The 27104-nt window shown below is 38.2% G+C and overlaps 1 protein-coding gene across 8 annotated transcripts in view; it reads right to left on the bottom strand.

The window, feature by feature from the left end:
* EXOC2 (exocyst complex component 2) overlaps window positions 1–27104 on the bottom strand; it is a 276866-nt gene that overhangs the window by 102754 nt on the left and 147008 nt on the right. The window lies entirely within an intron of this gene.

Below are 27104 nucleotides of genomic sequence, written 5' to 3' on the forward strand. Positions count from 1 at the left end.
AGTGTGTGGAACACTACATTGATTAAAAGAGAAATATATTCAATTGGATTTTAGTTAACTTTTTACTCCCAAATTTTCAAACAACTAAATATTACCATATAAAATGCCTGAGAACGGAGGGTGAACTTGGAAAACTTTCGAAATAAAGAAATAATAACAAAATGGTACAGTAAAAACAAAAATTCTGATACTTCACTAACATAATGTGAAATTATCCTTTAAAGGTAAAATGCTTATGAATTATTCACTAGAGACATGTCAAGAGAACTTTCAAGTTGACAACTGACTTCAAGTTAATTTTAAAATACAAATAATGTTCCATATATTTTTGGTATAAGGCAGAGAAACAGTCTACAGAGTTCATTATTATAAGCATTACTAACATGAATGAGCAAAAGAAGGGTAAGGATTGCTGAATGTTTTCAACAAAAACATCAGACATACCTGTTAAAAAGTGGTCAACATATGCATATATACATACCTCTTCAGGCTCTAATTTACATTTATTGTATAATTTTATATTAAATTAATTTTTGAAAAAACTAAGCCTAAAATTCACCTCAGTAATAATTCAATAAGCAAATTCTTAAATTCATTAAGAAACAATACTCAAAAGTCTTTATAAATGAGGATTTCACTTAGAAGCTGATGTTTTTGTCCCTTTATTTTTAAAACAAATGAGAAGTAACTGAAGTGTTTTAAAGTGACAGTGAGAAGTGACTATAGGGGCTGGTATTAGCACAGCCAATTATAAGGATGTTGCACTCACCTAGGTGAGCAATCACAGCAACTAAGGCGAAAGGAGGTAAGTCATGAACTTGTGCGGATGGCTCAGACACAAGATTCCAAGGTAGAGGCGACTGAACCTGTCAATTCTACTGGGTGTTTCAGCGAGAAAGGAAAGATGTCAAGAGTGACTCCCATCTGAGTCATGACCACTCAGTTAAGTCCAACTGGCCCTGAATGTCTGCTAGCCTACTTTCTGTTTCTGTCAAAGTGTGATGCTCTGATTCAAAGTTAACACTTCAGGCAATATAGTGGCCTAGGTGTAGAAAAGCAAATCAATGGCCCCAGGCTTAAAGGTGATATATTAGCTATTCTCTAATTAATGCAGTTTGCCGTGTCCTAGTCTTAGGCACTTTTGTTCTCTATACACTCTCACTAATTTATTCTCAAGGCTTCACATATCATTTCAGTCTAGTGTCTTCCTATTTCGGATTTTGTACTCAATTCCAACATGTGTGTATTTGGGGGAGGAGTTTTCCCTCAAGAACAAGGAATTCTCCAGACACCAGTTGGGTGTCCTCAATTCAACTCAATTCTGACACAATGTACCTAGAGATAACATCTGATCCCACAAGTTAAAGGCCCAGTCCTACAAGATTTGCACCCCCCCAACACACAGTTAGATGCCAATCCAGTCTCAAGACCAGGTTGTTACTTGTGCTTCTGATCTATTGGCTACAGATCAGAGGTTCTTATAATTCCCTGCATGGGTTCAATTAACTTGTTACAACAGCTCACAGAACTAGGAAATATGTTTACCCACTAGATTACCAGTTTATTATAAAAGGATAAAACTCAGAAATGGTTGGGGCAAGGTATAAGGAAAGAATGCAGTGCTTCCATGCCCTCTCCTTGCATCTCCACACATTCACCAACCTGGAAGTTCTCTAAACCCTGTCCTTTGGGTTTTTATGGAGGCTTCATTGCAAAGGCATGACTGATTATATCACCAGCCATTGGCAACTGATTCAACCTCCAGCTCCATTCCCCTACTTAGAGGTCTGAGGGTTAGACTATAAATTTCAACCCTCTAATTGTATCGTTGGTGATCCAAGCAATCAGCACCCCATCCTTGGGTGGCAATGGAGGTCATGTTATTAACAAAAGACACATTATTAACAAAAAAATTTCCTCATTTAAGGAAATTCCCAGGGTTTTAGAATCTGTGCCCCAAACCAAAAGACCATATATATTTCTTATTATAAATCACAAGGTCACACTTCCAGATTTATATCTCTACCCCAAATCTTTCCTCTGAAGCCCAAATCTGATTTTCAGATTGTCTACTTAATGTCTCTTCTTGAATAACTCACAATAATCTCAAACTCAATACATTAAAAGTAGAAAACTGCTATTTTCCTCCAAGCATGTTCTTCAAGTCTATCTGGCTTTGTAAATGTCACACCTACTCATTTGAGAGTCCATTTGGTAGCTCTATGTTAACTCTTGCCCTCATCTTACTCATCTGATCCATCAGTAACTCTGGTCAACACTACTTCCAAAATACAAATGAAATCTATCATTTTCTCTCCAACTCCACTAACAAAACCTTAATCCAAACACCATCATTTCCTGCCCAGACAGCTTTAATAGTTTACCCACTCCGCCTTTTGTTCCCTGCCAATTCATTCTTGAACAGATAACCAGACTGGTCTTTTTAAAACCAAAACTCTGATCAGGTTACTCCACCAATTAGGGTCTATCGGTGGCTTCCCACCATACTTGGAATACACATTCTTTACCACGGTCTGTAACAAAGCCTTGTCAGTTGGTCCCTGCTTCCTCCTCTAGCCTCATCTCCCGCTTCTCCTGATACCCTAAACCACAGCTCAGTATACTCTGAATGTTTTTACCTTCTTTCTGTTTTTCAAATATGCCAAGCTCCTTTCCTTGGCTTTGCAATGTGCTGTTGTTTCTTCCCAATACATTCTTTTCCCTGATTCTTTGTGTGGCTGTTTCCCTCTTATGTTTCAAGTTTTGGTTTCAGTGTCATCTCCTTAGAGAGATCTTTCCTGACCTCCATCCCAATGATATTCTTTATCTTAGAACCCTACTTGTTTCTTTTATAGCTGTTAGCAAAATTTAAGATAAATTTTTTAAAAATTGATTTTGGTTCTGTCCCTCCAGGAGGGGAGATGTCATATTTATCTTGGGCACTATTTTATATATTTATATATTTTAGAATTTACATTATATGTGTGTTACATGTACATACATGTATATGTAGTGTATGTACATGTATCAGTACCTGTCACATAGTGTGTTCAGGATAGTTGGTGAATGAAGGATCACCCAGGGTTAGCGTTCCTCAGGACCTCCTAAGATATATTTTAGAAAGCATACTGCTAGGATAATTGAAGGTCTTCTTTAAAAAAACTTGAACTCCTACATCTTCACAAGGCTAACTGGCCCTTTGAAGGAGATCTGCCAGGCATAATCCTATGATATATTCCTAAAAAGTCCAACAGATTCACTGCTTCTCCTGGAGACTTAAAATAGCAAAAGGGATAAGCAGAGGTTTAAGAATTCCCTGTGAATATTGAGGGTTGGGTGGGCTCCTATAGGTGTGGAATTCAGATATTGCTAAGGAACCGAGCACCCGCTGTGATATGAAAAGGCACAGAATGACACTGGAATTCTATACTGTAAAACCTAAGTTAAGGACCTTGTGATGGTTAATTCTACCTGTTAACCTGAGTGGGCCACAGGGTGCTCAGATATTTATTTAACATTACTCTGGGTATATCTATGAGAGTGATTTTGGATGAGATTAACATTTGAATTGGTAGGCCAAGGAAAGCAGATTGTCCTCATTAATGAGGGTGGAACCCATCCAATCAGTGGAAGGCCTGACTAGAACAAAAAAGCTGACCCTCCTTCCAGTAAGGGGGTAACTCCTCCCGCTTCACTGCCTTGAATGGGGACATTGAACTGAAACATTGGTACTTCCTGGATCTCCAGCCTCTTGGTTTTCAGATTGGAACTACACCATGGGCGTTCTTGAGTCTCCAACTTGAGGACTGCAGATTCTGGGACTTCTTAACCTCTATAATCAGGTAAGCCAAATTCCTTTTGTAAATCTTTCTCTTTATACACAGTTGGAAGCAGAATCAACATCTTCTTGTTTCTATTTCTCTGAACTCTAAATGACAGTGCTGGTTTAGTGTGCTATGGACAAAGGGATTGAGCTCTGAAGTAAAGGCATAATTTGTTTCAATAATGAGTCAAGCCAGCATAAAACTGTAAGTATACTGATAACAGATGGTGCTTTTCTAATTCTAGCTGTCACAGTTCTTAATACTGAACTTTTTGTATAGTGGGCTTGTTTAATGGGCTAGTTATTTCATAGCTTTGTTCTAAATATTTTTAAATCAAATAAAAGAGTGAAGATCAATCCTTACAAAATATATCAAAATTAAAACTAAATTATGCCTATTAAACAGGTGCTAATGAATGCATGATGACATTTACTAGACAAAATAATTTACAAACTTCAAGGTCTGGTCTCCAAATACATAGAAATTGGAGAGGGCAGGAATTAGTTTTAAGGCATACCTCTTGAAACTGTTAATTAAAAAATAGTTACCTATCAACATATTGCCCTATTTTTAAAAGAAAATCTAATTTTGGAAGATAAAGTGCATTTTAATTTATATACCATGAGTCATACAACTTTTTAAAATGTTGATTATTAGTGTTTAAAAATTATTTGGATGCCTTAACATATTCACTCCAAATTATATTATATTTAGGGTATATCTAAAGGTGAGATCTCAACCTAATATTAACCATTTCGTTAACTAAAAACCTTAACTCTTTCCTGCACACACAGACCAAAACTACTTTGTGGTAAGACCAACGGCTAGATTTCACTGTTCTGATTCATGTATGTTACTTCACATGGGCATGACTGGTTTGAAGAACTATTTTTTAAACTGTCTGAAACTCCATCTAAATCTTTAACGGATGGGCTCTTGATAAAGTAAAATAGTTCTCTAACTAGAAAAAAACCCTTCAAGTAAATACTGTTTAAATATTACAAAACTCTCTTATGTGAGTTTAAATACCGACTATCAAAAGCCTTGGAACTCTTCCTAGTTTTAATTTAATTAAGTTTCTGGATTTCACTAATAGTTTGATATGGTGACCACACATTCCTAACTCCTCCATTCCATTCCCTTCTACTACCCTTCAGTGTCTTTCTCGCTTTTCAATAGAGGATAAATAGTTTAAAAACATGCCCAAATCATTATAGTATACTCAATTTTTAAAATAATTATAATTATTAACTAATAATTATAATTATAATTACTAATTATAACTATAATCTCTTAAAGGCTTAAAGATACAGATAGGTAAAAATATCATAGGCATATCCAACAACTAATGTTTCACTAAAATACTCCAGATGAAAATCTTAGGAATTTTATGAACTCTAAAAAACTCCAGATAAGGCAACTACTATCTTTGTGTGGTAGGTGACTTACAGCAATCAATCTGGAAGGAAGAAACATTGGACTGGAAACAAATAACTAGGTCTAAAATCCATTTCCTAAGGTACTAATTCTTTTGATGAGTGAATCCATCTAGACATTATTCAGTATGAAACAGTCCACTATTTCTTTTTTTTTTTTTTTTAAGATTTTATTTATTTATTTGATAAAGAGAGAGATAGAGAGCACACAAGCAGGCAGAGCAGCAGCCGGAGAGAGAGAAGTGGGGTTTCTGCTGAGCAGGGATCCCAGTGCAGGGCTCAGTCTCAGGACCCTGGGATCATGACTTGAGTCAAAGGCAGACACTTAACCAACTGAGCTATCCAGGCACCCCAACAGTCCACTATTTCTTAATGCTACTAAACTTTATTCTCTGAACACCTATTATGTGCCAGGCCAATACAATTGTAAATACTGGAATAAATATGCATTCTAAATAATAAGATTAAATTTTCATTTACCTGGACACTGTTATAAGCACTTCACTGACATTAACTTGTTTAATCCTCAAACCTGACCTGTGCAATCAGGCACAGAGTAATAAAGTTATTTGCCTCAAGTCACAGCTAATAAGTGATATATATTGGACATTTCTATTTAAACACTAAAATTAGTGTTCTGTAAAAGAGCTATCTATTAACACAATCAACCAAGGCACTGATATGGAAGCAGCTAACCTTTCCAGTCCTCATGAGCCATCAGGATTAGAGACAAAGCAGATAGGAAGAGGAAGTTATGACACAGTATCAGTGGTGTGGCTGTTCTATACCATGGCAGAGGGCAAGAACCCCAAACCTGTCCTCAGCACAGAGCCACACAACTCTCATGCGGCTGAGAGGAATAAAAATGCAAAATGATACAGACATGTGTGAAAGCAGAATGTTGAAAAAACTTTTTACAGGACACCAGAAAAACTGAAATTAAAGCATTTTCTTCCTCAGACTGGGAGGAGCTAAGATTAAAGTGTACTAAGGAGCTAAGAATAAGGGGATACTAAGATTAAAGTGTACTAGAAGGAATCTAGGCCTGTATGGCACCTCAGCACAACTAGATAACTATCAAATCATTCTGAATACCCAAGAAATCAACCTAAGGTCTGACAGAAAAAAACTTTTTAATTGGAGGGAGAGAAGAGGCCAAATTGAGAAAGACAGGAACTGTGGTGGTATGATTTGTGGGAAGAAAAGGATCACAGGTATTGCTGAGGGGAAGGAGCCCTACTCACAGAGAAAGGAGAGAGAGAAGAGCATACAAGGACAACACTTCCCCAAAGCCATTAGCTGGAAAAACGAGAAGGGCTGGAGAGAGGCTGATTTTTTTGAGTTTCTGCGACCAGTAGGGCTCAGAGACTGGAGTTCAAAGGTCAGTGGGCTTGGCTGAGATAGAGATCCTAGTCCTAGAGAGAAGGCAAGCAAGCAGACGAGGGCAGACAGCGCAATCCAAGGATCACCTAAGGTACATGGGGGAGAGACTGTTCACTCTTCTTGGAGCACATCTGTGAGAGGTGGCATTCACAGAGACATCTCTTGGAGGACAAAAGAGCTGCAGAGCGCCATTTCTTCCCACCCCCCCACCCCCGGCCTAGGCACTAAGGGCAGAAAACCTGCACACTGGCTGTTTAGCCTCTGCTCCAAATCCCATGCCCCTGCACTCTAGCATAACTGCCCCAGAGCAATGAGACCCTCCCCAAGAAGACGTGCTCAGAACCCGCTACAGCATGACCTTAAAGTTTGGAGTTTCAAAAGTCACCAGACTTGGATGGGATATAACCCAAAGTGCACTGTGCTGCTCCAGGCAGGCAAGCAACCTGGAGATAGAAAGAGAGAAAACAGCGATCTGAGAAACACTAGGGATGCATAAGAGGAAATTATTCACCCTTCTGGAAGTGTTTCCCTGGGAGCAGCAAGCACAGAGACCCCTCTCTAGGGACAAAGGAGCTGGCTGGCACCATTTCTTTCCCCCATCCTTCAGCATAAACCAACTTAAGTAAACAGCACAATGCCAACACTGGCTGCCTAATCTGCTTACACCAAGTCTCATTCCCTTGCATTCTGCTGATACTGCTTTCCTCAGAGCAGGAGGCCCTTTCCCAAAAGACCAGCAGAAAACCCCTGTACCACATCTATTAACCATGGAGTTCTGAAAACTTCACTTGTAGTGGAAATAGCATCAGGTCTCATTTAACAAGAAGACCAGAGCACACCTAGTTAAAACTTGCCATACTCTGGCCAATGTCCAAACACTCCCAAACACAGTAGCAGAATGCATGCAGCATATACCAGAGATGCTTCCTGAAGCACCAGGCCCTGGACACTGTATGACCTCTTCTTCCTAAAGCTCTCAATATCAGGAAACACAGCAAGATTTTCTAATATAGAAAAAGACAGAGACTTAGACAAAACAAAAAAGCAGAGGAATTCGTCCTAAAAGAAAGAACAAAAAAAGGTCACAGGCAGAGATCAAATCAAAAAGGTATAAGTATATGCCTGACGCAGAATTTAAAGAAACAGTCATAAGGATAATCACTGGGCTTGAAAAAAAAATGAAAGATATCAGGGAGATGCTTACCACAGATATAAAAGAATTTAAAAAAAATGAAAAATGTAATAACTGAAATTCAAAACAGACTGGATGTAATGACTGCAAGGATAGAAGAAGCAGGGCAATGAATAAGTGATACAGAAAATAGTACAATGGACAATAATGAAGCCAAACAAAAGAGAGAATTATGGATCACAATAATAGACTTAGGGAACTCCATGAATTAATCAAACATGAAAACATTCGTATCATAGGAGTCCCAGAAGAAGAGAGAGGAAAGTGGGCAAGAGGTTTATATGGGGAAATAATAGCTGAAAACTTCCTTCATCTAGAAAAGAATAGAGACATCCAAATTCAGGAGACACAGAGAACTCCCTCAAAATCAACAATAGCAGGCCAACACCAACATATTCCACAGTTAATTTGCAAAATATAGTGATAGAGAAAAACTCTTGAAGATAGCAAGACAAAAGAAGTCCCCAACTTACAACAGAAGACCTGAAGGGTAGCTGCAGAACTCTCCACAGAAACTTGGCAAGCCAGAAGACAGCGACATTCAATGTGGTGAATGGGAAAAATCTGCAGCCAAGAATACTCTATGCAGCAGGATACATAACGAGCTTCCCAGATAAACAAAAACTAAAAAGGACTTCATGACCATTAAACCATCCCTGCAAGAAATATTAAAGGGGACTTGTTGAGTGGGAAGGAAAGACCAAAAGTGACAATGACTAGAAAGAAAAAGAGAAAATCTCCAGAAAAAAAAAAAAAGACAAAACAGGGAATAAAGTGGCACTATATACATATCTATCAATAATAATTCTGAATGTAAATGGACGAAATGCTCCAATCAAAAGACACAGAATGTCAGAATATTAAAAAAAAAAAAAAGTCCCATGTACATGCTGCCTATAAGAGACTTATTTAGACCTAATGACACCTGCAGATTCAAAGTAAGGGGAAGTTCAGTGGAATTCTACCAAACATTTAAAGAAGAATTAATACCTAGTCTTCTGAAACTGTTTCAAAAAATAGAAATGGAAGGAAAACTTCCAAACTTACTCTATTGGACCAGGATTATTTTGATCCCAAAGCCAGACAAAGACCCCATGAAAAGGGAGAATTACAGACCAATATCCCTAATGAACCGATTCTAAAATTCTCAACAGGACACTAGCTAATAGGATCCAACAGTAAATTAAAAGGATTATTCACCACAACAACCAAGTCGGATTTATCCCTGGGCTACAAATTGTGGTTCAACGTTTAAAAATCAATTAAGGTGATATATCACATTAATTAAAAAAAAAATAAAGGACAAGAACTATATGATCTTCTCGATACATGCAGAAAAAGCATTTGACAAAATCCATCATTCTTTCTTGACAAAAACTCCCTGCAGTGTAGGGATAGAAGCAACACAACTCAGTATCAAAAAAGGCATATGCAAAAAACACACAGCAAGGGGCGCCTGGGTGTCTGCTTCTGGTTTAGGTCATAATCCCTGGGTCCTGGGATCAAGCCCTATGTTGGGATCCCTGTTCCGTGGGGAGCTTGCTTCTCCCTTTCCTTGTGGCTCATGCTCTCATTATCTCTCTCTCAAATAAACAAGTGAATAAGTCTTTAAAGAAAAAAAGAAAGAAAGAAAGAAAGACCCATAGTGAATATTATCCTCAACAGGGAAAAACTGAGACCTTTTGTCCTAAGATCAGGAACACGACAGGGATATCAACTCTCATCACTCTTGTTCAACACAGTACTGCAAGTCCTAGTCTCAGCTATCAGAAAACCAAAAGAAATAAAAGGCACCCAAATTGGCAAAGAAGAAGTCAAACGCTCACTCTTCACAGATGCCATGATACTTTATGTAAAAATCCTGAGATATTCCACCCCAAAATTGCTATAAATGATACAAAAATTGAGAAAAGTCACAGGATATAAAATCAACGCACAGAAATTAGTTGCATTTTTATACACTAATAATGAAGCAGAAGATAGAGAAATCAAGGAATAAATCCCATTTACAACTGCACCAAAAACCATAAGATACCTGGGACTAACCCTAACCAAAGGTAAAGGGTCTGTACCCTAAAATCTACAGAATGCTTATGAAATTGAGGAAGGCACAAAGAAATGGAAAAGCATTCCATGCTCTTGGGTTGGTAGAATAAATATTGTTAAAATGTCTATGCTACCCAGAACAATCTACACATTCAATTCAATCTCTATCAAAATACCATCGATATTCTTCACAGAGCTAGAACAAACAATCTTAAAATTTGTATGGAATGAGAAAAGATCCTGAGTAGCCATAGGAATGTTGAAATCAAAACCAAAGTTAGAGGCATCACAATTCCTGATGTCAAGTTGTATTACAAAGCTGTCATTATTAAGACAGTGTGTTATTGGCACAAAAACAGACACATAGATCAATGGAACACAAGAGAGAATCCAGTAATGGACCCTCAATTCTACGTCAACTAATCTTCATCAAAGCAGGAAAGAATATCCAAGGCGGGGGAGGGGGGGACGAGTCTCTTCAACAAAGGGGATGAAATTGGACAGCTACATGCAGAAGAATGAAACTGGACCACCTCCTTACACCATACACTAAAATAAAATCAAAATGGATGAAAGACCTATATGTGAGACAGTAATCTGTCAAAATCCTAGAGGAGATGGGATGCCTGGGTGGCTCAGTTGGTTAAGACACTGCCTTCGGCTCCAGTCATGATCCCAGAGTCCTGGGATTGAGTCCCATATCGGGCTTCCCCTGCTTTGCGGGAAGCCTGCTTCTCCCTCTCCCCCTGGCAGTGCTCACTCTCTTTCTCCTTCTCTCTCTCTCTCTCTCTGTCAGATAAATAAATAGAATCTTTTAAAAAAAAATCCTAGAAGAGAACACAGGCAGCAACCTCTTTTACCTCGGCTGCAGGAACTTCTTGCTAGACAGGTCTCCAAAAGGCAAAAGAAACAAAGGCAAAAGTGAACTATTGTGACTTCATAAGGATAAGAAGTTTTTGCACAGCAAAAAACAGTCAACAAAACTAAAAGGCAACCTATAGAATGGGAGAAGATATTTGCAAATGCCTTATCAGATAAAGGGCTAGCACCCAAAAATCTTATAAATAACTCACCAAACTCAATACCCAAAAAAACAAAACAAAACTAAAATCCACTGAATGAATGGGTAGATGAACAGACATATCTCCAAAGACATACAAGTGGCAAACAGACACATGAAAAAATGCTCAATATCACTTGTAATCAGGCAAATACAAATCAAAACCACAATGACATACCACCTCATACCAGTCAGAAGGACTAAAATTAACAAGTCAGGAAATAACAGATGTTAAAGGATATGGTAAAAGGGAACCCTTTCACACTGTTGGTGGGAATGAAAAGTGGTGCAGCCACTCTGGAAAACAGTATGGAGGTGCCTCAACAAGTTAAAAATCGAGCTACCCTATGACGTAGCAATTACACTACTAGGTATTTATCCAAAGGATACAAAAACACGGTGACTCAAAGGGGTACCTGCATCCCAATGTTTATAGCAGCAATGTGCACAATAGCCAAAATATGGAAAGAGCCCAGATGTCCATCAACAACTGAATGGATAAATAAGATGTAGTATATATATATATAATTGAATATTACTCAGCCCCCAAAAAAATGAAATCTTGCCATCTGCAACAACATAGATAGAAAAAGAGGGCATTGTGCTAAGTGAAATAAGTCAGTCAGAGAAAAGCAACATACATGGAATTTAATAGAACATGAACATAGGGGAAAGGAAGGAAAAATAAAATAAGATGAATATTGAGAGGAAGGCAAATGATAAAGAGACACTCTAGGAAACAAACTGAGGGTGCTGGAGTTGAGGTGTTTGGGAGGAAGGGATAACTCAGCCATGGGCATTAAGAAGGGTACTTGATGTAATGAGCACTTGGTGTATGCCACTGATGAATCATTAAATTTTACCTCAGAAACTAAAAAGAAAAGAAAAGAAGAAAAATAAAAGAAAAGAGAAAGAACAAACAGAAAAGAAAGTGAGGGGATGGAAAATCATTTTTCAGGCTAACGGACATCAAAAGAAACTCTGAGCAGCCATACCTATAGCAAATATACTAGATTTTAAACCAAATACTGTAATAAGGGATGAAGACAAGCACTATTTCATAATAAAGGGGTCTATCCAACAAGAAGATCTAACAATTGTCAATATTTATATGACCAACATGTTTAAATACATAAAACAATCACAAACATAAAGGAACTCTCTAATAATAATACAATAATAACAGGGCATGTTAACGGCCCCACTTACATCAATGGACAGATCATCTACGCAGAAAATCAAATACAGTTTCCTCAGAGCCCACCCCCTTGAGGGGGGCGGGAGGACTTAACGCAGAGAACATCATTGACTGAAAACCCACGTGGCAGGCCCCTCCCCCAGAAAACCAACCAGGAAAGGAAAAAAAAAATAAGACCACAAGAGAACAACCACCACTACTTCATAGGACAATTTTTATTATTAATTCGATCCCACTATTCTGGCTCATTTTTTTTATATAGATAATTTTTTATTATTATATAGATAATTTTTTAACCTATTTACCGTCACAGTGAGATGTCCAGTATATCAAATTTCATAATAACCTTCTAACCTGAACTTTTTGATACATACACCTGTGTTTTCCTTTTGCATTTCTATTTTTTGAATTTCTTTTTTTTTTAAATTTTAGTTTAGTTTAGTCTAGTTTATTCCTTTTCTTAATTTTTATTTTCTAATACTCATATAGAGTTAAACTTCAAGGTAATCCCCTTTCCCCAATCAATGCCACCCCTATAGGTAAACCAATTCCTAATCCCCCTTTATCTTAGGAAAGTTGAGTGCTTTAACAAAGATATCAAGATACGTCCAGGAAGAATCAAAACAACCTTCCTCACCCACACTGAGAATTTACAACCACTCTCCCATCTTTATCTTCCACCAGTATTTGTGTGTTTTTGTGTTTGTCCTGATAGTATATAAATCTTACACTTGGGGTTCTTTTTGACAAGGTTCTTCCTTTATTTTTTTCTCTTGTCATATACTTTTATCAGTCTTTTTGTTTGTCTGTGTTTGTTTGTATACTTCATAAATCTTCCCTTGGGGCCCATTTGGGGTGAACCTTCTCTTTTATCTCACCTTTCTTTCCTGTCTCTCTCCCTCTCTCTTTTTTTCTTTTCCTTTTCTTTTTCCTCTCATTTGGGTGGGGAACCCTGATTGCTCAGAAGCATTCCAGGGTGTACCTTGACTGCACCACAGTCAATACATCCAACTACACCCATTCAGCCATCTCTCACCAAAATGACTAGGAGGAAGAATGCCCAACAGAAGACAAATACAGAGGATGGACCTTCTGCAACAGAGCTAACGACTATCAACATAGACAATATGTCGGAAAGAGAATTCAGGCTAACAATTATCCAAGCAATTGCTAGGTTGGAGAAAGCCATGGGTGACAAACGGAATTGATTAGGGCCGAACTGAAAACGACTAGAGATCATGTTTTCAATATTAGGGAAAAGCTGAAAGCTACCAGGGATGAGCTTCACAATGCGCTCAATGAGTTCCAATCTAATCTAAATTCTCTCAACACTAGAGTAACTGAGACAGAAGACAGAATTAGTGATCTGGAGGACAAACAGATAGAGAGAAAGGATCAGGAGGAAGCCTGGAACAAACAACTTAGAAGCCACGAAAATAGAATCAGGGAAATAAATGATGCCAAGAAACATTCCAAAGTCAGAATTATTCGAATCCCTGAAGGGGAGGAGGGAAAAAAGAAGTCTAGAAGATATAGTGGAACAAGTTCTTCATGAAAATTTTCCGAATCTCGTGAATGGAACCAGCGTTCATGTACTAGAGGCTGAAAGGTTTCCCTCCAAGATTACAGATTCTTGAAAGTCCTCGAGACACCTAATAGTAAGAATGAAGAATTATAATTGTAGGCAGAACCTCTGGAAAGCAGCTAGGACAAAGAAGATCCTTACGTACAGAAGAAGGCCCATCAGAATAACATCAGACCTGTCCACAGAGACCTGGCAAGCCAGAAAGGGCTGACAAGATATATTCAGGGCACTGAATGAGAAGAACATGCAGTCACGAATACTTTATCCAGCAAGACTGACATTCAAAATGGATGGAGAGATAAAGAGTTTCCAAGACCGGCAAGGCTTAAAAGACTATGCAACCACCAAGCCGATACTGCAGGAAATATTAAGGGGGCTTCTTTAAAGGAGGAAAAAGCCCAAGAATAGCATTGAACAGAAATACAGAGACAATCTACAGAAAGAAAGACTTCAAAGGTAACACAATGTCAATAAAAACATATCTATCAATAATCACCCTCAATGTGAATGGCTTAAATGCGCCCATAAAACGGCACAGGGTTGCAGACTGGATAAAACGACAGGACCCATCCATATGTTGTCTACAAGAGACTCATTTTGAACCTAAAGATACACCCAGACTGAAAGTGAAGGGATGGAGAAGCATCTTTCATGCCAATGGGCCTCAAAAGAAGGCTGGGGTAGCGATTCTCATATCAAACAAATTAGATTTTAAACTAAAGACTGTAGTCAGAGATACAGAAGGACACAACATCATTCTTAAAGGGACTATCCACCAAGATGATCTAACAATTGTAAATATCTATGCCCCCAATAGGGGAGCAGCCAATTACATAAGAAAGCTGTTAATCAAGATAAAGAGTCATATTGATATGAATACACTAATCGTTGGAGATCTGAACACGCCTCTCTCAGAAACAGACAGATCATCGAAGCAGAAAATGAATAAAGAAACAAGAGCATTGAATGACACATTGGACCGGATGGACCTCATAGATATATACAGAACATTCCACCCTAAAACAACAGAATACTCATTCTTCTCAAGTGCACATGGAACCTTCTCCAGAAGAGACCACATACTGGGTCACAAATCAGGACTCAACCGATACCAAAAGACTGGGATCATTCCCTGCACATTCTCAGATCACAATGCTTTGAAACTGGAGCTCAATCACAAGGAAAAGTTCAGAAGGAACTCAAACACCTGGAAGCTAAAGACCACCTTGCTTAAGAATGCTTGGATCAACCAGGAGATCAAAGAAGAACTGAAACAATTCATGGAAATCAATGAGAATGAAGACACTTCAGTCCAAAACCTATGGGATACAGCAAAGGCGGTCCTAAGGGGGAAATACATAGCCATCCAAGCCTCCCTCAAAAAAATTGAAAATCCAGAACACAGCAGCTGTCTCTACACCTTAAGGAACTGGAGAATCAACAACAAATCAAACCAACTCCACACATAAGAAGAGAAATAATCAAGATTAGAGCTGAGATCGATGAGGTAGAAACCAGACATACAGTAGAACGTATCAATGAAACTAGAAGCTGGCTTTTTGAAAGAATCAATAAGATCGATAAACCATTGGCGACACTAATTCAGAAGAAAAGAGAGAAAGCTCAAATACATAAAATTATGAATGAAAAGGGAGAGATCACAACTAACACTAAGGAAGTAAAAACAATCATCAGAAGTTATTATCAACAGTTATATGCCAATAAGCTAAGCAACCTAGATGAAATGGACACATTCCTAGAAAACTATAAACTCCCAAAATTGAACCAGGAAGAAATTGAAAACCTGAATAGACCGATATCTAGTAACGAGATTGAAGAAGTGATCCAAAACATCCCAAAAAAAAAGAGCCTAGGACCTGATGGATTCCCTGGGGAATTCTACCAAACTTTCAAAGAAGAAATAATACCCATTCTCCTGAAGCTGTTTCAAAAAAAACTGAAGCAGAAGGAAAACTTTCTGACTCTTTCTATGAAGCCAGCATTACCCTGATCCCCAAACCAGGCAAAGACCCTACCAAAAAGGAGAATTTCAGACCAATATCACTGATGAATATGGATGCTAAGATTCTCAACAAGATCCTAGCAAACAGGATCCAACAGCACATTAAAAAGATTATCCACCATGACCAGGTGGGATTCATCCCTGGGCTACAAGGATGGTTCAACATTCTCAAATCAATCAATGTGATAGAACAAATTAATAAGAGAAGAGAGAAGAACCACATGGTCCTCTCAATTGATGCAGAAAATACATTTGACAAAATCCAGCATCCGTTACTGATTAAAACGCTTCAAAGTATAGGGATAGAGGGAACATTCCTGAACTTCATCAAATCTATCTATGAAAAACCCACAGCAAATATCATCCTCAATGGGAAAAAGCTTGCAGCCTTCCCATTGAGATCAGGAACACGACAAGGATGTCCACTCTTACCACTCTTGTTCAACATAGTATTAGAAGTCCTAGCAACAGCAATCAGACAACAAAGAGAAATAAAAGGTATCCAAATTGGTAATGAAGAAGTCAAACTCTCTCTCTTTGCAGATGACATGATTCTTTATATGGGAAACTCAAAAGACTCCACCCCCAAACTACTAGAACTCATACAACAATTCAGCAACGTGGCAGGATACAAAGCCAATGTACAGAAATCAGTGGCTTTCTTATACACTAATAATGAAAATACAGAAAGGGAAATTAGAGAATCGATTCCATTTACTATAGCACCAAGAACCATAAGATACCTGGGAATAAACCTGACCAAAGAGGTAAAGGATCTGTACTCGAGGAACTACAGAACACTCATAAAAGAAATTGAAGAAGACACAAAAAGATGGAAGACCATTCCATGCTCTTGGATTGGGAGAATAAACATTGTTAAAATGTCTATACTGCCTAGAGAAATCTATACTTTTAATGCCATTCCGATCAAAACTCCACCAGTATTTTTCAGAGCTGAAGCAAATAATCCAGAAATTTGTATGGAACCAGAAGAGACCCTGAATCGCTAAGGAAATGTTGAAAAACAAAAATAAAGCGTTACCTGATTTAAAGCTTTACTACAAAGCTGTGATCACCAAGACAGCATGGTACTGGCATAAAAAGAGACACATAGAGCAGTGGAACAGAGTAGAGTCCAGATATGGACCCTCAACTCTATGGTCAATTAATCTTCGACAAAACAGGAAAAAATATACAGTGGAAAAAAGACAGTCTCTTCAATAAATGGTGCTGGGAAAACTGGGAGGCTATATGTAGAAGAATGAAACTCGAGCATTCTCTTACACCGTACACAAAGATAAACTCAGAATGGATAAAAGACCTCAATGTGAGAGAGGAATCCATCAGAATCCTATAGGAGAACATAGGCAGTAACCTCTTCGATATCAGCCACAGCAACTTCTTTCAAGATATGTCTCCAAAGGCAAAGGAAACAAAAGCGAAGATGAACTTTTGGGACTTCATCAAAATCAAAAGCTTCTGCACAGCAAAGGAAACAGTCAAGAAAACAAAGAGGCAACCCACGGAATGGGAGAAGATATTTGCAAATGACAGTACAGACAAAAGGTTGATATCCAGGATCTATAATGAACTCCTCAAACTCAACACACACAAAACAGACAATCATATAACAAAATGGGCAGAAGATATGAACAGAGACTCTCCAATGAAGACATACAAATGGCTATCAGACATATGAAAAAATGTTCATCATCACTAGCCCTCAGGGAGATTCAAATTAAAACGACATTGAGATATCACCTTACACCAGTTAGAATGGCCAAAATTAACAAGACAGGAAACAACATGATGTGTTGGAGGGGATGTGGAGAAAGGGGAACCCTCTTCCACTGTTGGTGGGAATGCAAGTTGGTGCAGCCTCTTTGGAGAACAGTGTGGAGATTCCTCTAGAAATTAAAAATAGAACTTCCCTATGACCCTGCCATTGCACTCCTGGGTATTTACCCCAAAGATACAGATGTAGTGAAAAGAAGGGCCATCTGTACCCCAATGTTCAAAGCACCAATGGCCACGGTCGCTAAACTGTGGAAAGAACCAAGATGCCCTTCAACGGACGAATTGATAAGGAAGATGTGGTCCATATACACTATGGAATATTATACCTCCATCAGAAAGGACGAATACCCAACTTTTGTAGCAACATGGACAGGACTGGAAGAGATGATGCTGAGTGAAATAAGTCAAGCAGTCAAATATCATATGGTTTCACTTATTTGTGGAGCATAACAAATAGCATGGAAGACAAGGGGAGATGGAGAGGAGAAGGGAGTTGAGGGAAACTGGAAGGGGAGGTGAACCATGAGAGACTATGGACTCTGAAAAACAATCTGAGGGTTTTGAAGGGGTGGGGGTGGGAGGTTGGGGTACCATGTGGTGGGTATTATAGAGGGCACAGATTGCATGGAGCACTGGGTGTGGTGCAAAAATAATGAATACTTTTATGCTGAAAATAAAAAATAAATTAAAAAAAAAAAACAAGTACCAAAAAAAATATGAGATCATACCATACATATTTTCAGACCACAACACTATGAAACTTGAAGTCAAGCACAAGAAAAAAAATTGGAAAGACCAGAAACATGTGCTGGTTAAATAACATACTACTAAAGAATGAATGGGTCAACCAGGAAACCAAAGAAAATATTTTAAAAATACATGGAAACCAACAGAAATGAAAACAAAATGGTTCATAGCCTTACAGCAAAAGTGGTCCTAAGAGGGAAGAGTATGGCAATACATGGCTACCTCAAGAAGGAAGAAAAGTCTCAAATAAACAACTTTATCCCCGACGGAGCTGGAAAGAGAACAACAAATAAAGCCAAAAGCCAGCAGAAGGGAAATAATAAAGATTATAGAAGAAATAAATGATAAAGAGACTAAAGAACAATAGAACGGATCAATGAAACCAGGAGCTGGTTCTTCGAAAAAATTAATAAAATTTATAAACCCCAAGACAGACCTATTAAAAAGAAAATAGAAAGGACCCATATATATAAAACCAGAAATAAAAGAGAAATAACAGCCAGAAATACAAACAATTGTAAGAGATGTTATGAAAAATGATATGCCAACAATTGGATAAGTTAGAAGAAACTGACAAATTCTAGAAACATATAAACTACCAGAAGTGAAGAAGGAAGAAAGAAAATACTTGAACAGACTGATAAATCGCAAAGAAATTGAATCAGTAACGAAAAATCTCCCAACAAACAAATTTCAGGGCCAGATTACTTCCCAGTGGAATTCTAGCAAACATTTAATACCAATTAATACCTATTCTTCTCAAACTATTCAAAAAAATAGAAATGGAAGGTAAACTTTGAAATGCATTCTAAGAGGCCAGCATTACCTTGATTCAAAAGCCAGTAAATACTCCACTAAGAAAGAGTAGTACAGGGCAAAATCCCTGATGAACATGGATGCAAAAATTCTAAACAAAATATTAGCAAATTGAATCCAACAATACTTCACCTATGATCACCTGGGATTTATTCCTCGGTTGTAAGGTGGTTCAATTTTGCAAACCAATCAATGTAATAAACCACATCAATTAAAAAAAGGGTAAGAACCATATGATCTTTTCAGCAGATGCAGAAAAAGCATTTGACAAAGTACAACATCCATTTATGATAAAAGCCCTCAACAAAATACGTTTAGAAAAAACATACCTCAACATCATAAAGGCCACATATGAAAAACCCACTGCTAAGAGAATCTTCGGTGAGAAAAACCTGACAGCTTTTCCCTCTATGGTCAGTAACAAGCACAGGGATGTCCCCTCTCACCACTGTTAACAGTAATAGAAGTCCTAGTCTTAGTAATCAGACAAAAAGAAATAATAAAAGCATCTGAATTGGTAAGGATAAAGTCAAACATTCATTATCTGCAGATAACAGGACACTCTATAGAGAAAACCCAAAAGATTATACCAAAAACTTCCTAGAACTAATATGTGAACTCAATAAAACTGCAGGATATAAAATAGATATACAGAAGTCTGTTGCATTCCTATACACCAATAATGAAGTAGCAGAAAGAGAAATTAAGGAATCAATCCCTTATACAATTGTACCAAAACCCATAAGACACCTAGGAATAATCCTAACCAAAGAGGTAAATGATGTGTACTCTAAAAACTATAAAACACTTAGATAAAAAAAACTTCTGCACAGCAGAGGAAACAATCAACCAAACTAAAACAAAACCTATTGAAATGGAGAAGATATTTGCAAATGACATATCTGATAAAGAGTAACTATCCAATATATACAAAGCACTTATAAAACAATACCCCACCAAAATTAATGATCCATTTTAAAAATGGGCAGAAGACATGAATAGACCTTCTTCCAAAGAATACATAGTTGGCTCCAGACACTTGATAAAATGCTCAATATCACTCATCATCAAAGAAACGCAAAGCAAAGATACAATGAGATACCACCTCACAACTGTCAGAATGGCTACAATTGACAACACAGGCAATAAATAAGAGGTATGGATGAGGATGTAGAGAAAGGGGAACCCTCTTTCACTGTTGGTGGGAATGCAAACTGGTACAGCCACTCTGGAAAACAGTATGAAGTTTCCTCAAAAATTAAAATAGAACTACCTGACCCAGCAAATGCACTACTAGTTATTTATCCAATGAATACAAAAATACTGATTTGAGGGGACACATTGTAATGGTTATAGCAGCATTATAGCAGCATTATCAATAACAGCAAACTATGAAATAGCAAACTATGAAATAGAAAATGTCTATCAACTCATAGATAAAGAAGATGTGGTATATTTATACACATTGGAATATTACTTAGTAATCAAAAAGAATGAAATCTTGCCATTTGCAACAGACCACTCTGAATACCCAAAAAATCAGCCTGAGATGTAAGAAAATATATCAGGATCTATACCAACAGAATATTTCCAGCGGCCGGTTTTGAGGTATGAAGCTGGGAGCTGTGATTCTGTGGGCCGATATTGGAAGATAAACAGAAGAGGGAGGGAGCCGCCATAAGCACTGGCGCTGGGAAGGTAAAATAACACAGCAGCACAAAAGCATCTCACACTGGGGCCAAGCACAGACTCACAGAATGGTAGCCACAGGGAAAGGACTTTAGGGCAGCCCCCCGGGTTGCAACCTGAAGCTGCAGGGGCCCGTGGGTGAACTGTGGGTGGCTGGCAGTTTTAGAAGCACAAAGGGCAGAGGTGTGCCTGGACCTGAAGAGAAGGCTGGGAGAGCTGCTGTGGAGTGCACAACCCAGGTCACTGGTTTTTAGCAACACAGACAAAAATGGAGTCAGTGTGACCGGGAAGACTTTCTGAAGAACAGTCTGCAATTTCTCTGAGACAGAAGTTTGGATGGAGTAACTTCTGCTGACTCTTGGAAGGGACACAGAAACCCACCAGGGAAAGCCACCAGAAAACAAAAGCCCCCAAAACTGGTTTTCACTGAGCCCATCCCCCACCACAGGGGGCAAAAGAATTCTGCCTAAACAGGGTTGCCTGAGTAACGGCATGACACCGCCCCCAATCCTCAGAAGTCAGGCTGAAACAAAAAGAGGTCAAGAACACTAAAGGGGCATCTTGGTTGGACTGTGATCAATATGGATCAAAATGGACTCTGTACATTCCTTCAACCACCTCTCACCAGAATTACTAGGAGGAGGAACCCCTAAGGAAAAATTCACAGACCAAGACCCCTGCCACAGAACTTCTGGATATGAACATAAGCAACATGTCAGAAATAGAATTCAGGGTAACAGTTATCCAGACAATGGCTAGGCTGGAGAAAACCATTAGTGGCAATATAGATTCTCTAAGGACAGAAGTGAGAGCTGATCTGGCAGAACTTAAAAATGCTGTCAGTGAGGTTCAATCTAATCTAAATACTTTAACAACTAGGGTAAATGAGGCAGAAGACCAAATTAGTGATCTAGAAGATAAACTGATAGAAAAGAAGAATCAGGAGGAGACCTGGAACAAACAGCTTAGAAGCCATGAAAATGGAATTAGAGAAATAAATAATGCCATGAAATGTTCCAATGCCAGAATTTACTGGGATACCTGAGGGGCTGGAGAGAGAGAGAGAGAGGACTAAAAGATATAGTTGAGAAAATCCTAGATGAGAATTTCCCCATTCTGGGGAATGGAACAAGTGTTTGCATCCTAGAAGCAGAGAGGACACTCCCCCCAAGATCAATGAGGGTAGAAAGACCTTGAAACATGTGACTGTAAAATTCATGAATGATAAATTCAGAGAAAATGTTTTAAGGGCACCTAGGGGGAAGAGATTCCTTACGTACAGAGGGAAGAACATCAGTATAATGTCAGACCTGTCCACAGAAACCTAGAAAACCATAAAAGGCTGGCAAGACACATTCAGGGCACTAAATAAGAAGAACATGCAGCCAAGAATATTTTATCTGGCCAGGCTGACATTCAGAATGGATGGAGAGATAAAGAGCTTCCAAGACCGGCAAAGACTAAAAGACTAGGTGACCACCAAGCTGGCACTACAAGAAATATTAACGGGGGTTCAATAAAAAAGAAAGACTCCGAGAGTGATACAGAACAGAAATTTACAGAGATAGTCCATAGAAACAAGGACTTGACAGGCAACGTGAAGACAATAAAAATGGCCTAAATGCTCCCATAAAATGGCACTGGGTTGCAGACTGGAGAAAACAACAGGACACATGCATATGCTATCTACAAGAGATGAATTTTGAACATAAAGATACATCCAGACTGAAAGTAAAGGAAAACCATCAGTCATGCCAATGGGCCTCAAAAGAAAGCTGGGGTAGCGATTCTCTTATCAATTTATTTATATCATATCAAATTATTTTAAGCTCAAGACTACAGTCAGAGATACAGAAGGATACTACATCATTCATAAAGGATCTATCTAACAAGAAGATCTAACATTTGTAAATATTTATGCACCCAACATGGGAGCAGCCAACTACACAAGCCAACTGTTAATCAAAATAAAGAGTCATACTGACATGAACACATTAATTGTAGGGAATCATAATACGCCACTCTCAGCAGTAGACAGGTCATCTAAGCAAAAAATCAATAAAGAAACAAGAATTTTGAATGACACATTGGACCAGATGAACCTCATATATACAGAACATTCCATCCTAAAACAACAGAATACTCATTCATTTTCGAGAGCACATGGAACTTTCTCCAGAACAGATACCATACTGGGTCACAAATGAGGTATCAACTGATACCAAAAGATTGAGATTATTCCCTGCATATTCTCAGACCACAACGCACTGAAACTGGAACACAATCACAAGTCTGGAAGAAATTCAAACACGTGGTAGCTAAAGACCATCCAGCTCAAGAATGTTTGGCTCAACCAGGAAATTAAAGGAGAAATTAAACAATTCATGGAAACCAATTAGAATGAAGACACATTGGTACAAAACATACGGGATACAGCAAAGGCGGTCCTAAGGGGGAAATACATAGCCATCTGAGCCTCCTCAAAAAAACTGAAAAATCCCAAATACACCAACTCTCTTTACACCTTAAAGAACTGGAAAATCAACAACAAATTAAGCCAACCCCATGCATGAGAAGGGAAATAATTAAGATTAGAGCAGAGATCAAGGAGTCAGAAACCAGAAATACAATAGAAAAACATCAACAAAAGTAGAAGCTGGTTCTTTGAAAGAATTAATAAGATCGAGAAACCACTGGCCAGACCAATCCAAAAGAAAAGAGAAAGGACCCAAATTAATAAAATTATGAGTGAAAGGGGATAGATTACCATTAACATCAAGGAAACAGAAGTAATCATCAGAAATTATTTTCAACAGCTATATGCCAGTAAGTTGAGCAACCTAGAAGAAATGGATGCATTCCTGGAAACCTATGAACTTCAAGACTGAATCAGGAAGATACTGACAACCTGAATAGACCAATAACTAGCAACAAAATTGAAGCAGTGATCAAAACTTCCCAGAAAACAGAGTACAGGAACTGATAGAATCTCTGGTGAATTCTACCAAACATTCAAAGAAAAAATAATACCTATTCTCCTGAAACTATTTAAAAAAAAAAGAAACTGAAGGAAACCTTCCAGACTCTTCCTATGAAGCCAGTATTACCCTGATCCCCAAACCAGGCAAAGATCCCATCAAAAAGGAGAATTTCAGACCAATATCCCTGATGAATATGGATGCCAAGATTCTCAACAAGATTCTAGCTAATAGGATCCAATAGTACATTAATAAGATTATCTACCATGACCAGGTGGGATTTATCCATGGGATGCAGGTGTGGTTCAACATTCCCAAATAAATCAATGTGATAGAACAAATCAATAAGAAAAGATTGAAGAACCACATGGTCCTCTCAACTGATGCAGAAAAAATGTATGACAAAATACAGCATCCTTTCCTGATTAAAACCCTTCAAAGTATAGGGATACAGGGAACATTCCTCAACTTCCTAAGATCCATCTATGAAAAACCCACAGTGAATCTCATTCTCAGTGGGGAAAAGCTGACAGCCTTCCCTTTGAGATCAGGAACACCACAAGGATGTCCACTCTCGCCACTGTTGTTCAACATAGCACTAGAAGTCCTAGCAACAGCAATCAGACAACAAAAAGAAATAAAAGGTATTCAAATGGGCAGTGAAGAAGTCAAACTCTCACTCTTCGCAGATGACATGATACTTTATATGGAAAAGCCAAAAGATTCCACCCCCAAACTACTAGAACTCATACAGGAATTCAGTAATATAGAGGACAGAAAATGAATGTACAGAAATCAGTTGCTTTCTTATACACTAACAATAAAACTGTAGAAAGGGCAATTAGAGAATTGATTCTACTTACTATAGCACCAAAAACTGTAAGATAACTTGATATAAACCTAACCAAAGAGGTAAAGGATCTATATTCAAAGAACTACAGAACACTCACAAAGGAAACTGAAGAAGACACAAAAAGATGGAAAAACATTCCATGCTCATAGATCGGAAGAAGAAACATTGTTAATAGGTCTATGCTGCTCAGAGCAATCTATGCTTTCAACATGATCCTCATCAAAATACCTTTGTCATTTACTGGAGTGCTGGAACAAACAATCCTAAAATTTGTATGAAACCAGAAGGGACCGCAAATTCCAAGGAAATATTGTAAAAGAAAAACAAAGTTGGAGGCATCACGTTTGGATTTCAAGCTTTATTACAAAGCTGTGATCACCAAGACAGCATGGTACTGGCACAAAAACAGACACATAGACCAGTGGAAAAGAGTAGAGAGCCCAGATATGGACCCTCAACTCTAGGGCCAAATAGTCTTGAACAATACGGGAAAAAGACAATACAGGAAAAAGACAATCTGTTCAATAAATGGTGCTGGGAAAATTGGACAACTATGTACAGAAGAATGAAACTTGACCATTCTCTTACACCATACACAAAGATAAATTCAAAATGGATGAAAGACCTCAATGTGAGACAGGAATCCATCAAAATCCTAGAGGAGAACATACGCAGCAACTTCTTCAAGACACGTCTTCAAAGGCAAGGGCAACAAAAGCAAAAATGACCTTTTGGGACTTCATCAAGATCAAAAGCTTCTGCACAGCAAAGCAAACAGTCAACAAAACAAAGAGGTAACCCATGGAATGGGAGAAGATATTCGCAAATGACACTACAAAGGGCTAATATCTATGATCTATAAAGAACTTTCAAACTCAACACCCAAGGAAACAGATAATCAAGTCAAAAAATGGGCAGAAGACATGAACAGACACTTGTTCAGTAAAGACATACAAATGGCTAATAGACACATGAAAAAATGTTCATTATCATTAGCCATCAGGGAATTCCAAATCGAAACCACAGTTAGAAGTTAGAACACCAGTTAGAAGGGCAAAAATTAACAAGGCAGGGGAAAAAAAAACAAATGTCAGAGAGGATGTGGAAAAAGGGGAACCGTCTTACACTGTTGGTGGGAATTCAAGTTGGTGCAGCCACTTTGGAAAACACTGTGGAGTTTCCTCAGAAAATTAAAAATAGAGCTACCCTATGACCTGGCAATTGCACTACTGGGTATTTACCCCAAAGATACAGATGCAGTGAAAAGAAGAGCAATCTGTACCCCAATGTTCATAGTAGCAATGTCCACGATCACCAAACTGTGGAAAGAGCTAAGATGCCCTTCAACAGACAAATGGATAAAGAAGATATGGTCCATATATACAATGGATTATTACTCAGCCATTAGAAAGGATGAATACCCAACATTTGCATCAACATGGATGGGACTGGAGGAGATTATGCTGAGTAAAATAAGTCAAGCAGAGAAAGTCAATTATCATATGGTTTCACTTACTTGCGGAACATAGGAATAACATGGAGGACATTAGGAGAAGGAAAGGAAAAGTGAAGGGAGGGAAATAGGAGGGGGAGATGAATCATGAGAGACTGGACTCTGGGAAACAAAACTGTGGGTTTTACAGGGGAGGGTGAGCCTGTTTGTGGATATTAAGGAGGGCATGTATTGCACGGAGCACTGGGTGTTATATGTAAACAATGAATTTTGGAACATTGCATCAAAAACTAATGATGTATTGTACCATAACACAATTAAATACAATAACACAATTAAAACAAAAAGTAGCATGAATAAATGTTCATGGATCGAGAGAGACTGGATGGATCCCCCAGACATCTAACGACTTTTGCAAAGGAAGAAAGGTCTTGAACCATAATGGTATGCTTTTGTGCAACAAAACAAAACCAGTTAGTCCTTTTCCATATCCACTTTTCACTTTGGCAAGTGCAAGGCAGCAGGAAATAGTCTTTACCATTGGGAAGATTTCTACCTCTGCCATCTCTCAGGGTTGTAAAGAGTTCTCTGTAGAGACACAAAACCAGAGATGTCTTCTCCATGTTACCCATGGCGGCCTCCTTCACAGCTCAAGGCAAGGGGTGTTAAGAGTCTATACTTCAGAATCTGGGGGTCTTTCATGGGGAACTTGAAGTGAGACACTGAAGGACACTAAAGTGATGAGTCTGAGTTATAAAAATCAGTCTCATTACTTTCTGTTCATAATTTCTGTGCTACCAATTATGATATAGACACCATGTGAATGTGCTACTTGTGAAAGTGTAAATGCTTGTTAACAACTTCTACAGGCTGATCACAGGGGACTAGAAAAGAGATCTTTAAATTCTTTCAAACTAGGAAATTCCATAAGTACGTGGGTTACTTCAGACCCATGTGCAAGCTGCAAACATTTTATCCTTATTTTACCATTTGCTCATATCAACTATATAATAATTTCATCTAT

This window comes from Mustela erminea, chromosome 4, assembly GCF_009829155.1.
Source record: "Mustela erminea isolate mMusErm1 chromosome 4, mMusErm1.Pri, whole genome shotgun sequence".
In the NCBI taxonomy this organism is placed as follows: Eukaryota; Metazoa; Chordata; class Mammalia; order Carnivora; family Mustelidae; genus Mustela; species Mustela erminea.